We start from the raw sequence: 12,077 nt of genomic DNA on the forward strand, positions 1-12,077 counted from the left end.
GTATTATTTAATATTAAGGGTGTATATAATAATGTGGCTATAGAGCCGGAAATTAGGAGATTACGGCAGTGATAGATACCTTAGACGATTATATAATAGGTATAGGACTTTTATATAAACCGTTAAGCCTATATCCTAGTTAATGGATATATATTAAAGGTATAGGAGCTTCTATAGGCGGGTCTTCTATAGGAATCAGCACTAGCCCTAATACTCTTTTTATTCTTTAATATGGATCTTATATAAAGCGTATCTAGAAATGGCAGCTTTATGGCCTTCGTTAACAACTACTCGGTATAGGTTATAGGCCCTATAGCGGAGGAAAACACGTAGATTATCTAGGGCAAGATTATACTAATGCTTAAAAAATAGGAGAGGACTAGTGGAGCTTAATTTAAAGCGAAGAAAACGTTATTTATCTACCTTACTAGATATAAAGAAGCGGGCAGGGATACTATCACGCCCCTCTAATTTAAAGGAAAAGGAATCCCCCCGATATAGGAAGTTAAGATCCTTAAAGTGATTCTTAATAAGGAGCTATAGTTTAAGGTATACCTAGCGGATAAGGCAGGCAAAGCTACTAAGGTAGCGCTAGCGTTATATAAATTAAAGGGACTGCAGTCTAAGAGCGTTAAGCAGCTAGCTAAAAGCTTGGTCCTACTAGTAGCAGACTAATACGTCGCCGATATAGTACCCGCTTATAATATAAGAGTTAATATAGCTTCTTTAGTAGGCGTAGAGGATCACGGTATAAGCTATTATTAGGGGGTTCCGCACTATCGCTCTGCTAATAGCGGAGGTAGAAGCTAGCTTGCTCCCTTTTAAGTAAAGGCTATATAACCAGGCCATCGCGTTCTAGGTATTAATCTATAAACTAGGTAAATTATATCCTTATTAGATAATTTAAAGATAGAGGCTCTATAAACGGCACTAATTGCCACTTTAAAGGATAATAGAGATGTATAAGGACGTCTAGGTAAATAGGGTGCTAAAGGTTAAACCGTATATATGCCCGCTGTAGGTAGCTAAGCCTAATATAGTAATATATAAGGACAAAGAGCATACTTAAGCTATTATTAAAGACTATAAGCTAGGGCAGGTTAACATATACATTAATTTATCAGTGCGTAATAGTAGGGCAGAAGTTAGCGTATATGCTACGCCATCTAAAGCAACGCTTTTAAAAATAGCAGCGAGCTCTAATTAGGCTAATGCCTACCTTATAGAGCTTCTAGCAATTAGCGAGGCAGCCAACTAGCCGTAGGACCCTACGTGTACGGCTATTAATTAAGTAGGTTTTCTAATACCTACTTCTAGTATAAGAATATTCTCCAACTCGCAATTAGCGTTGCTATTAGTATAGAGCTAAAGGGCTAGAGCCTGCTAGGAAATAGTTATAGAGATCTTAAAGAAGCTATAGCTGAATAATATTACGCTATACTAGATTCTAGGCCACTTAGGATTTATAGGAAATAAGAAGGCTAATAAGCTTACTAAAGTAGCAATAAGACTGGAGAGCAAGGAGCCACTATAAAGAGACGGCCTCCTATAATACCTTATAACGCAAGCCCTAAAAAAAGCTAAAATAATAATAGGACCGCTTCTATTAGGAAGATCTAATATAGGTAAGTTTATAAGGAAGATTAACGCAGTACTTCACCTAGAAAAGGCTGTAGGATTATACTAGCAGCTAATTAGCTCTAAAGCTACTATTCTTACGTAGCTATGGACCGGTAAGTCATTTCTAAAAGAATATCTCTACAAAATTAATGCATTAAAGACGGCGTTATGCAACTATAGGCTTATAAATTAATATAGCACTTCCCCTTTTCTTATAGGAGGTGGATATAGTAGAGGTTTAGACTAAATAAGTAGTATAGAGATTAATTTAGGGATCTATTATATGTATTAGGAGGCTACTTACGCAGATAAGAAGGAGGCAGGAATATTAACGGCCTAATTAAGCGCTAGAAGCTAGACATTAGCGTAGTTAAAGCTATAATTAAATTTATAAAGGAGACTAGATATTTATACCTAAGTGTATAAGATATAGAAAGTATAAAAGCCAACGTTAATAAGTAAAGACTCTTAAGAATCCCTTATTTTATTATCTAACCGAATATACTATAAGCCTCCTCCACACGTGCCTCTACTAGTGCGTCGCCGATTAAGAAGCGCATAACGCCGGAACAGCCCTACGGACATAAGGCGTCGAAAACTACTTACTTAGGCTCGCCTTTAAACTCCAACCTTTTTTTTTTCTAATAGTAACGCATTTCTTTCCTTTATTTCCTTAGTTAAGTATAGTATTAGGTAATAGATATATAGTTCTTATAGTTGGCTTCTAAACTAGAGCATATATGTTAATAGCAGGAAGTATTTAGTTAGCGCTCTATAACGGCCTATACCCTAAATAGTGCATGGCTATAATAGAATATATATACATACATATATACGTATAGTGGGGACCGGCGAAGCCCTACTGTACGCGTCCACGTTGCCGCGGGTGGAAACATTATTAGGAAATTGTTCCTTATAATAGCTAAGTGCAGAGGCAATAGTAGGGAGCCGTCGCAGCGCATGCAGCGCGCTGTCGTCGCGCTGTGATGTTGAGCCCACGACGCGTATAAAGTATCGTATAAAGTATCGCCCTTAACAATACTAGGAGCCTTACTGCCTCCGCTTAAGGCTCCTGTTCTACCACCTAGGGAGGCCTATTAAGGGAAACTGGGATATAAAAACTACCCGATATACGACTACCTAGCTCATAGCTAGGCCCGAAACTGGCCTTACTCAGCTAGTTAACGTAGACGCGCCCTAGGCGTATAATAGGACACCCTTGGGCTTACACTAGCTCTGAGATCGCAAAGGAACGCGGCGAGGGTATAGGGAACCTCTTTTTATAAGAACTTGTTAAGGTTAACGCGTTATAGGCACCTTGTACGAAACTTGTTAAGGCCTTAAGGCTACCGCGAAGAACTTATTAAGGCCCTGCCTAGAGAACTCGTTAAGGCCCCTTTATAAGGGCCTATTTGGTAATCTAGTACACCTAGGTGACTTAAAAGAGGGTCTTAATAGGCGTGGTGCGCGCGACCTAGACGACAGCAATATAATAGCGACGCAACGGCGACCAGATAGCTTAATGAGGTGGAAATATAGGTAAAGCTCTAGGCAGCGGAAATATAGGCCAGCTTTAACGGCCCTATGGCGTTTAACTTATAGTTAACTTATAGGTGACTTATAGGAGGGTCTTAATAGGTGTAGTGTATATAACCTAACGTATATATATATGGGGAGGCTCTAAGGAAATATAGGCTAGTTGGATAAGGACTTAATAGTTAGAGATATAGGCTAGCTTATAAAAAGGGGGGATATAAGCTTAGTTAGTAGGAAAGGGGGGAGTAGGTTACCTAGTATAGGACCTAGGCTATAGCCCCCTCCTATAAGATATGGTCGGCCTATTATAAGGAAACTCTTATAGGTAACGCGAAACGGGAACTGGCAGTATTATAGGGTGTTGCGCCCCTATACTACTACTAGCCTCCTATAGGGCGTAGTACGTAGTAGCCACTGCTGGCTCTAGGGACCTTACCTCTTAGCTAGGCTTTAACCCCTAGTATACCTAGTAGGTAGGTAGGATCGCGTCCTAGTTAGAGAGACTATTACGTAGCTTAAGAGAATAGATACGCGTATTAGTATATTAATAGATAGAACTGTTTGCTAAAACGGCACGCCAGTAAGATATACTTAAGGAGTAAACAGAAGTTACCTAGGTAGGAAAGGTTTTAGCTAGGCTTTAACCGTAAAAGGTATATAAGGTGTTTAAGAGATATGATAAAGCCACTAGAAAACTAGGGTAGAGGCCTAAATAAGTAGATATATTAAACTCTACTATATTACTAGTACTACTAGCTAATATATAACTACCTACCTTAACGCACTGACGAAATTGTTTAAAAGAGGAGGATATTTATCTTAGATATTCTTTTATTTAAATCCTAGTCCTTTATTTAGCTAGTTCCCATTATAAGGCGGCCCCTATAGCCTACTAAATAAAGCCCTAGAGCCCTAATGGCTGCTTTAACCCCTAAACGCGTATTAGTAACACTACCTCTAGACCTGTTAGCAGCTTTATTAAGACAGATAAGGAAACTAAGCGTAAAGGTATAAGAGGCCTAGTAGTCGTTAAGGATATAAACCTAAAGATTAGTATAGTTTAAATAGTAGATAACCGTACTATAAACCGGAATATAAGCTATATAACATATACTGCCTCTATTTCCTATAGTAAGAATCTCTACTTTACCTAAATATAAAGGAGGAGGTATTAACTATAATGAATTTTATCAACTTATTAAAAGCCTTAGAGAAACTATAGTATAGTAGAGCAATATTATTACAAACCAGAATAGCATTATTAAGAGTATTAAAAACGACCTAGTAGACATTAAATCGGAATAGTAAAGCCTTAAAAAGTAAAACGCTAAACTTTAAAAGGCTATCTGGTCCTTGCGAGCGTAACTAAATACTCCCTTAGCTCTAACATAATTATAGGTATTAGTAGCGGCTAGTAGAGGCATAATAGGGGTAAAGGTAACTCTGCTATAAACGATAAATACTAGGAACTTTAAGGAACCTAATTAGTAGCTAGTAATAGACGTTAGCTAAGCGGGTAAGGAAATAATAGAGAAGGTAGCTATTACTAAAGTAGTAAAGCAAACCATTATATAAGGTATAAAGGATGTTAATAGGCTTACGGGAGCTATACTTAAGGACTTCCGCGTATAGTAAATAAGAGACAGCGCGAGCATTATTAGATTCTTAGTAGAAAAAGATAAAGAAGCTATATTTAGGCAGATAACTGCCTAATAGCTTAAACCATATATTTTTAGGGCGAGGCTTATTAGACCTAAGTAGTATACGGTTAAGGCGGACTAGGTTAAAGTACCCTTAGCAATAGATATTAATAATAGAAAAGTAAGTAAGTTAGCTATAGAGCGCTTTAGGGTAGAGAATAGTATAAAGTTATATATAATAAGATAGCTTAGATAACTAAGGCCGCGCAGCTAGTATATGTTAGTAATTGTTAAAGTGGCAATAAAAGAGGATATAAAGAAGCTGCTTATGTTAGACAACGTGTTATTTAGGGGAGGTGCGGTTATTATATCGCTATTTAAGGAGCGACGTACCCCTATAGCATGCTATAAATGCAAAAGGTTTAGATATAGGGCTAAAGATTATACGCGACCTAATACGTATAAAATGTATAGGCGGGAAGGCCATCTTTGGTATAAGACGGTTAATCTATACTACGTAAACTGTTAGGGTCCTTACTAAGCCTTATACCGTAAATGCCTAGTATATAGGAAAGAGATAGATAGGATTCTTATATAATAGCGTTATAAATAGAGAACTTTAAATCCTTTAGGCGAATATAAAAAAGTATAGGGAAGCGTAGTATGCGCTATATAATAATAAAGCGCTAGTAGACTTCCACTTTATTCTAGGTTAGGAACCTTACTACTTTCTCTTAAATAGGGAAGTAGTACTAGCTGGCTTAAATCTTAGGTAAATAAGGTTTGTCCTAATAGGCAGAAAGTAGCGGTTTTCCCTAGTTAGGTTATATATCTGGGCATCTAAAGAGCTGGCAGCTATATAGCTATAGGTAGATTTAGCAGATATTATAGTAGTAGTAGCGTACGTTAGCCAAAGGAGACTTATAATTATGTTAGTATATATTTTAGATAGATATTTAAGAAGAACTAAGGAAGAGAACCTAGAGGAGCTCTCTAGTAGGCTAGAGATAATTAATAGTCTAATTTAGGGTAAACTACTACGCGACCTATATACCGAGGTGGTAATTATAGGTGACTTTAATCGGCACAATCCGCTATAGGGAGGAAGTTATATTAGTACTATATTAAAGCAGGAAGAAAGCGCGCTAATTATTAACTTTATAGCGGACCGGTTACTCTAGAGCCTACTTTTAGTAGGAATACCTATGTTTAAAAGCGACGTGGGGCGAATATTAACAATTAACCTTATGCTTATAACCCTAGGCCTAGCGAGTAAACTAGCAAAGTGCGCTATTTAGGAGTATAAGTATGGGTTAGACTATAGAGCTATTTATACTAGCTTTTGGGTTAATATAGACATATAGGAGAGCTAGGAGAGGCTGCTTATTATAAATATAAACTGTTAGCGACTCAGTTAATTAAGGCACGAGTACGGCAAGAGGGTCGCGTAAGCCTGTACGATTAGATTGTCTATAAACGAGGATCCAAAGCTAAAGAAAGGAAAGGGAAAGATAAGTAGTGCCACTTAAAGTTATATACAATCTTCTGGTTACATAACTATAACTACTACCAAGTTCTACCAGTGCCGTAACATTACCCCCCCCTCTAAAAAAGCCTATCCTTAGGCTTTGTGTCCGTATTATACCTATAGGGCGTTCTTGTCTTTATGCTTAATAGGTAGTTTATTATCTTCGCTATACTAGCACTCTATCCACTCGTCTAGATACTTTAGGGGTTTTAGCTCGTTAGGATACTAATTATAAAATTCTTTAAGCTTTTAGGGGCAACTTATAAAGTTCCAAGTAGGGTACTAGGTTAGGTCTAAATCGTAACCTTTTTATTAAATATGGTATTTTAGCGTTCCTCGTACTAGTTTATAGGCTAGTATTTTATTAATTTCCCATTTATCGTCGCCATTAACTTAAATCAGAAGTGGAGGCTTATTCTTTTATCCAGGTAGTGGGTTATTTATAGCTTTCCATAGCTTATCTAGTAAGAAAATAGGGTGGACTTTAATTAAGTCTGGGAGTTAAACCTTATATAAGTTGCCTTCTTTATTAAGGATCTTATACGGTCCTGCTATCTTATAGTCTAGCTTATAGCTAGGCCGTTCTATCTTCTAGTTCTTTATTATAACCTAGACCTTATTACCTACGGTAAAGTCGGGCTCGCGCCTATACTTATTTACCTGCTATTCTATTAATTTCTAGGCCTTCTTTAGGTTCTTATAGGCTACCGTCTATACTTCTTCTAGGCGTCTAGTATACTACTATACTTCCTTATAGGATAGTTTTTCGTATACGGTCTGTAGTCCTTCTGGTCTCTCCTAGTTAAAGCTTATATAGGGTAAGTATCCCATTTCCAATTAAATAGGGGCAAATCCTGTAGAGTCGTAAGGTAGGGTTGCTTGGGCGTAGTCTATTATAGGTAGCAATTTAGACTAGTTATTCTGGAAGTAGTTAATAAAGGGCCGGAGTCTTTAGTCCAAATATTGATTTATAATCTCCATCTAGCTATCTATTTAGGGGTAGTATACTATAGAGAGCTTTAGCTTAATACCTAAGATCCGGGTAAACTCGTTCTAAAAGGCCGATATAAACTGCGGTCTATAATCAGATATAATAGTATCTAATAGTCCGTAAATTTGATAGACGTAATAGATATATAGTTAGGCTGCCTCTTTAGCGTTAATATTCTTATAACAGGGGATTAAGAACAGGCGCTTACTAAAGCGGTTAACTAGGATTATAACTATATTATATCCGTTATGGTCTATAGGTAACTTATAAAAGTCTATAAAGATATACTGCTAGGGGCGGTCGGGTATTAGGAGGGGCTTTAATAGCCCTAGTATCTTATCCCGTGGAATTATAGACCTATAGTAGTTATTACAGTTTTATATATATTGGTTAATATCCACAACCATCCTAGGCTAGTAGTAGCGGTCGCCAATAATCCTACGGGTCTTATTCTTTTTAGGGTAGGCCGTAGAGACCTAGGTATATACTTTAGCAATAAGCTAAGTCCATAAGTTCTATTCCTTTACCACTACTAGCCGTTCCTAGTGCTTAAGTAATCCGTTTTTAAGGGACTATAGGCTAGTAACGTTCTTTGCCTTTTTACGGTACTCCTATAAAGAAGAAGCCGTACGGTTTATTTATAGCAATTCGTTAATTAAGTTAAGTCCTAAAGGGTTAATAGGATATATCTCGGCGCCTAAGGAGTCTGTACTTAGTTCTGCCTATATCTAGGGGTTAAGGTATTTTAGTTATAGTAGTGTTTAGGTCTATAATAAGATCTTTATAGCCGTCTGGTTACTTAGGTCTTATTCACGCCTAGTAAGAGCATCCGCATAGTTTGTAGCGCCTGGTCTATATATAATTAAGAAGTTAAATTAAGATAGGATATCCGCCTAGCGTGCCTACCGGGCCGTAAGGGCCTTAGTTGTTATAAAGTATTCTAGGGCTTTATAATCCAAAACTACCTTAATAGGCTTAGGGGTCCCCTCTAGCTATATACGCCAGTGCTGAAAGCTAGAGATAATAGCCAGCATTTCTTTGTTATAGATGTGGTAGTTTAGTTCGGCATCTATTATAGTCTTTAAATAGTATATAATAGGGTGCTATTCTCCGTCCAGTTACTTTTAGGAAAAAACGCCAGCTATTACGCTGTTTAAGGCATTAGTTTTTAATATTAAGGGCAGTTTTAGGTNAAAATAGGTAAGTAGGGGAGCCGATACCAGCCGTTTTTTAAGCTTATTAAAGGCCTATATATATATAGCGTTAAAATAAAAGGGCTAGTCTTTTCTAGTAAGACGGTTAAGAGGCCAGGTAATCTTGCTGTAGTTTTTAATAAAACGTTAGTAGAAGTTGCAGAAACCTAAAAATAATTATACCCCTTTTACGGTCCGTAGGGGTGCCTTCTAGTTAATTGCGGCCGTTTTCTCTAGGTTAGCCTTAATTCCGTTTATACTAATAATAAAACCTAGGTACTTTATACGCTTAACACTAAACTCTAACTTCTTAATATCTGCTTGGAGACTAGCCTCGCGAAGCTATTATAGAACTTTATAGACGTGCTCCTTGTATTCTAGTTTATTCTTAGAGTAAATTATAATATTATCTAGGTAGGCCGTATAGAAGTTATTAAGGTAGTTAAAGAGTATATCGTTTATGTACCGCTAGTACGTAGCTGGTCTGTTAGTAAGTCTAAAAGGAAGTACCTTATATTTATACGTTCCGTAACGGGTCTAAAATATAGTAAAATCCTTAGACTTGGGGTTTATCCTAATTTAGTAGAAGGCCTAGCGGATATTAAGCTTTATAAAGACCTTAGCTCTACTTATTTAGGCAAAAGTTTTATTAAATAAGGGCAGCGGATAGCGGTCTTTACAGGTTACGTTATTTAGCTTATAGTAGTCAATACAGAAGCGCAGCCCTCTATTTAGCTTTTTAATAAAGAGAATAGGTAAGTTAAAAGGGGCTTAGCTAGGCTTAATAAAGCCCTTATTTAGGTTGTCGATAAGGTACTACTTTATAGCCTATAATTCGGCAATAAACTGTAGGTAGAGAGGGCTAAAGCTAAGGGTACTTCCCTTGCCTTGCTTGATTTTAATCTTATAGTTATACGGTTAGTAAGGCGGAAGTATATTGGACGCCGCCTTAGAGAATACGTCCTTAAATTTCCAGTGTTAATTAGGCAGTTTTTGTTCTACTAATTCCTTATCCGTAAGCTTGTGTTCTTATCTACTAAGTTCGCTTTCCTTTTCCTTAATTATTTAATTAATTTTATATAGGCTAGTTGTAAAGGTAACGGTATTAGGCTGAACCAGGTTCTAGTAGAATCCTACAGCGCTAATATAGTAGATATTAACTAGTAGGAGGTCCGTAGGTTTCTTTACGGACCTCTATTAGGCCGTATTTTACAGTATAAGGTTTATAGTCTTTCTTAGCTTACGTTCCATTTTCTATAAGTTATCCTTCCTATCTATTAGCTTAGTGTATCGTCTAATATCCCTAGCTTTCCTCTATAGCTTTATAAGGTTCTCTATAGGAGGCTTAGCTAGGTTATTATCGACTTCCTAGGTCTGTAGTACGGGTGGCGTAATATAGGTAGTTTAGGGGCGGCGTAGTATACGGATCCGTTATAGGTTAAGCTATACGTCCTTCTTAAAGGCCTAGTCTTTGCGTATTATATTAGCCTAGTAAATAGTATTAATCTAGGGCCGTATAAGGTTTCTATTATAATACTAATTTCTTTTATAAAGGAAGGGGTTAGGGGTAGGGTTTTAGGCTAAATAAGCCGCCTACTTTATACGTTAAGCTATAAGCCTAAATAGGCTAGCTATTTTTTTCCTAAGATTATATTATGGCTTTCTAGGTCCGTAATAAGAAATAGGATATTATACTACCTTTGTCCGTTAATGCGAAGGTAGATCTGTAAGATAGTTTTAATAGGTAGGCCTATTTATCCGTTATACCCGCGAATAGGAATAGGTTTAGGCAGTTTCTTAAGGGGTGCATTTAAAAAGTTAGCCAGCTTTACGGTATACTAGATATCTATTAAGGCAAAGGCATTTACTTTAGAGTTAGCTAAAGCAGAGGTTAAAACTTAATATCTATTGCGGAATAAAGTATAAGGGATAGTGCAGCTTCTTCTACTAACTAGCCGACCCAGATTAATATGCGATATATTAATCCCTTTTAACCCTAAAGAGGAGTCTTCCTTTAAGGTTCCTCTTTTTCTAACTCTATACCGTCTTCCTAGATTAACAGAACCTTATCTGCTTTTACCTTTATTAGATAGTCCCTTATAGGGTAGCCCTTTTAACCGCATAAAAAATAAGCTCCTTAATTGCTAAGGGCCTATATATAGGGGTTACTATATATAGGCCGCGTATATACCGAACCTATAGTAGGGCTAGCTATACAACTAGCTGCTAGATTAGCTGCGGGTTGTTAGGTTAGTATTATAGGAGTTATAGGTTATACTAGGGCACTATAGGCCGTTTTAGCAGTACCTACAGCTTAGTTTAAAAGATTTCTAGTTTTTAACCGGTTAGCGCGTGCCTTAATTTAATGGAGGCCTTGGTTAATAGCTAAGCACTAATCTATAAGTTCCTTTAGCGTCTATACAGTAGTAAAAACTAGTAGTATAGCTTGCTGTAGGTCTAAGGTAAGCTTGTTAAATAGGTCTAGTAGTAGATCTTCCTAAGGGATTTAGGCCTGGCCGGCTAGGTGTAAAAAGCGGGTCTAGAAGGCCGAAAAAGTCTCTATTATTTTTATGTTTAGGCCTTTATAGTTAAGGCGGGCGTTCTGCACCTTAAAGGGGTCTTTATAGATAGAAGACAGGTAGTTAATCATCCCTTCTCTAGTAAGGAAGGGGTTTGCCGAGTCCTAAGCATATCGCGGACGTAGATACGTCTATACGTCCCCGCCGGTACGGCTAAAGACATAAGCCATTTTTGCTTAAGTGGTAGGGAAGTAGTCCGCATTAACTTTAAGCTTGTCTTGCAGTTAAAGCTTCCAGTTATTAAATATAGGGTCGGTTCCGTCTATAAGTAATAAGGGGTCCGCGACCTTCGCGGACCGTGACGATGCTATACATTGGGCTAGGGCCTTAAGGACCGTAGCAAGTCTGTTTAATAGGTTGTTGCTAGACATAGGGGTGTCCCTAGTTTTAAGCAGTTCTTATAGCTGTTTAATTTCGGCATTAGCTGCCGTAAGCTCCGCCTAGGGGGTTAAGATAGTAATTGTTTCTTTATTTAAGGTATTTAAGGGTCCTACAGCTGCTTTGCCAGCTACTATATTTCTTAGCATAGTAGTACGGGTATTAGGTAATTTTAGGTAATTTCTTTAGGGGTTCTGGTCTGTGCGTGTCTAGTTCTTAGGATTCCTTTTATATTCCTTTTATGTTCCTTCCGTGTCCTTATAATGTCCTTAGGGTCCTATTCTATATTCTGGTAGATATATTTAAGTTCCTTCTTAGAAAGAAAGAGTAGATAAGCTTTAGATAATATTAACGACTTAGTTAATCGAGGTACGAGCACGGCAAGAGGGTCGCGCAAGCCTGTATAATTGGATTGTCTATAAACGAGAATCTAAAGCTAGAGAAAGGAAAGGAGAAGAAGAGCAGCGCCGGTTAAAGTAGGGTTCTTTTATGCGGTCCTCTAGTCACGTGACCTTAAAGTTCTACCAAGTTCTGCTAGTTAAGTTCTGCTAAGTTCTACTAGTGCCGTAACAAGCTGCCGCTTTCTACCAGTGCCGTAACATTACCCCCCCC

The sequence above is a fragment of the Cenococcum geophilum genome (genome assembly GCF_001692895.1).
Source record: "Cenococcum geophilum 1.58 unplaced genomic scaffold K441scaffold_44, whole genome shotgun sequence".
Classification (NCBI taxonomy): domain Eukaryota; kingdom Fungi; phylum Ascomycota; class Dothideomycetes; order Gloniales; family Gloniaceae; genus Cenococcum; species Cenococcum geophilum.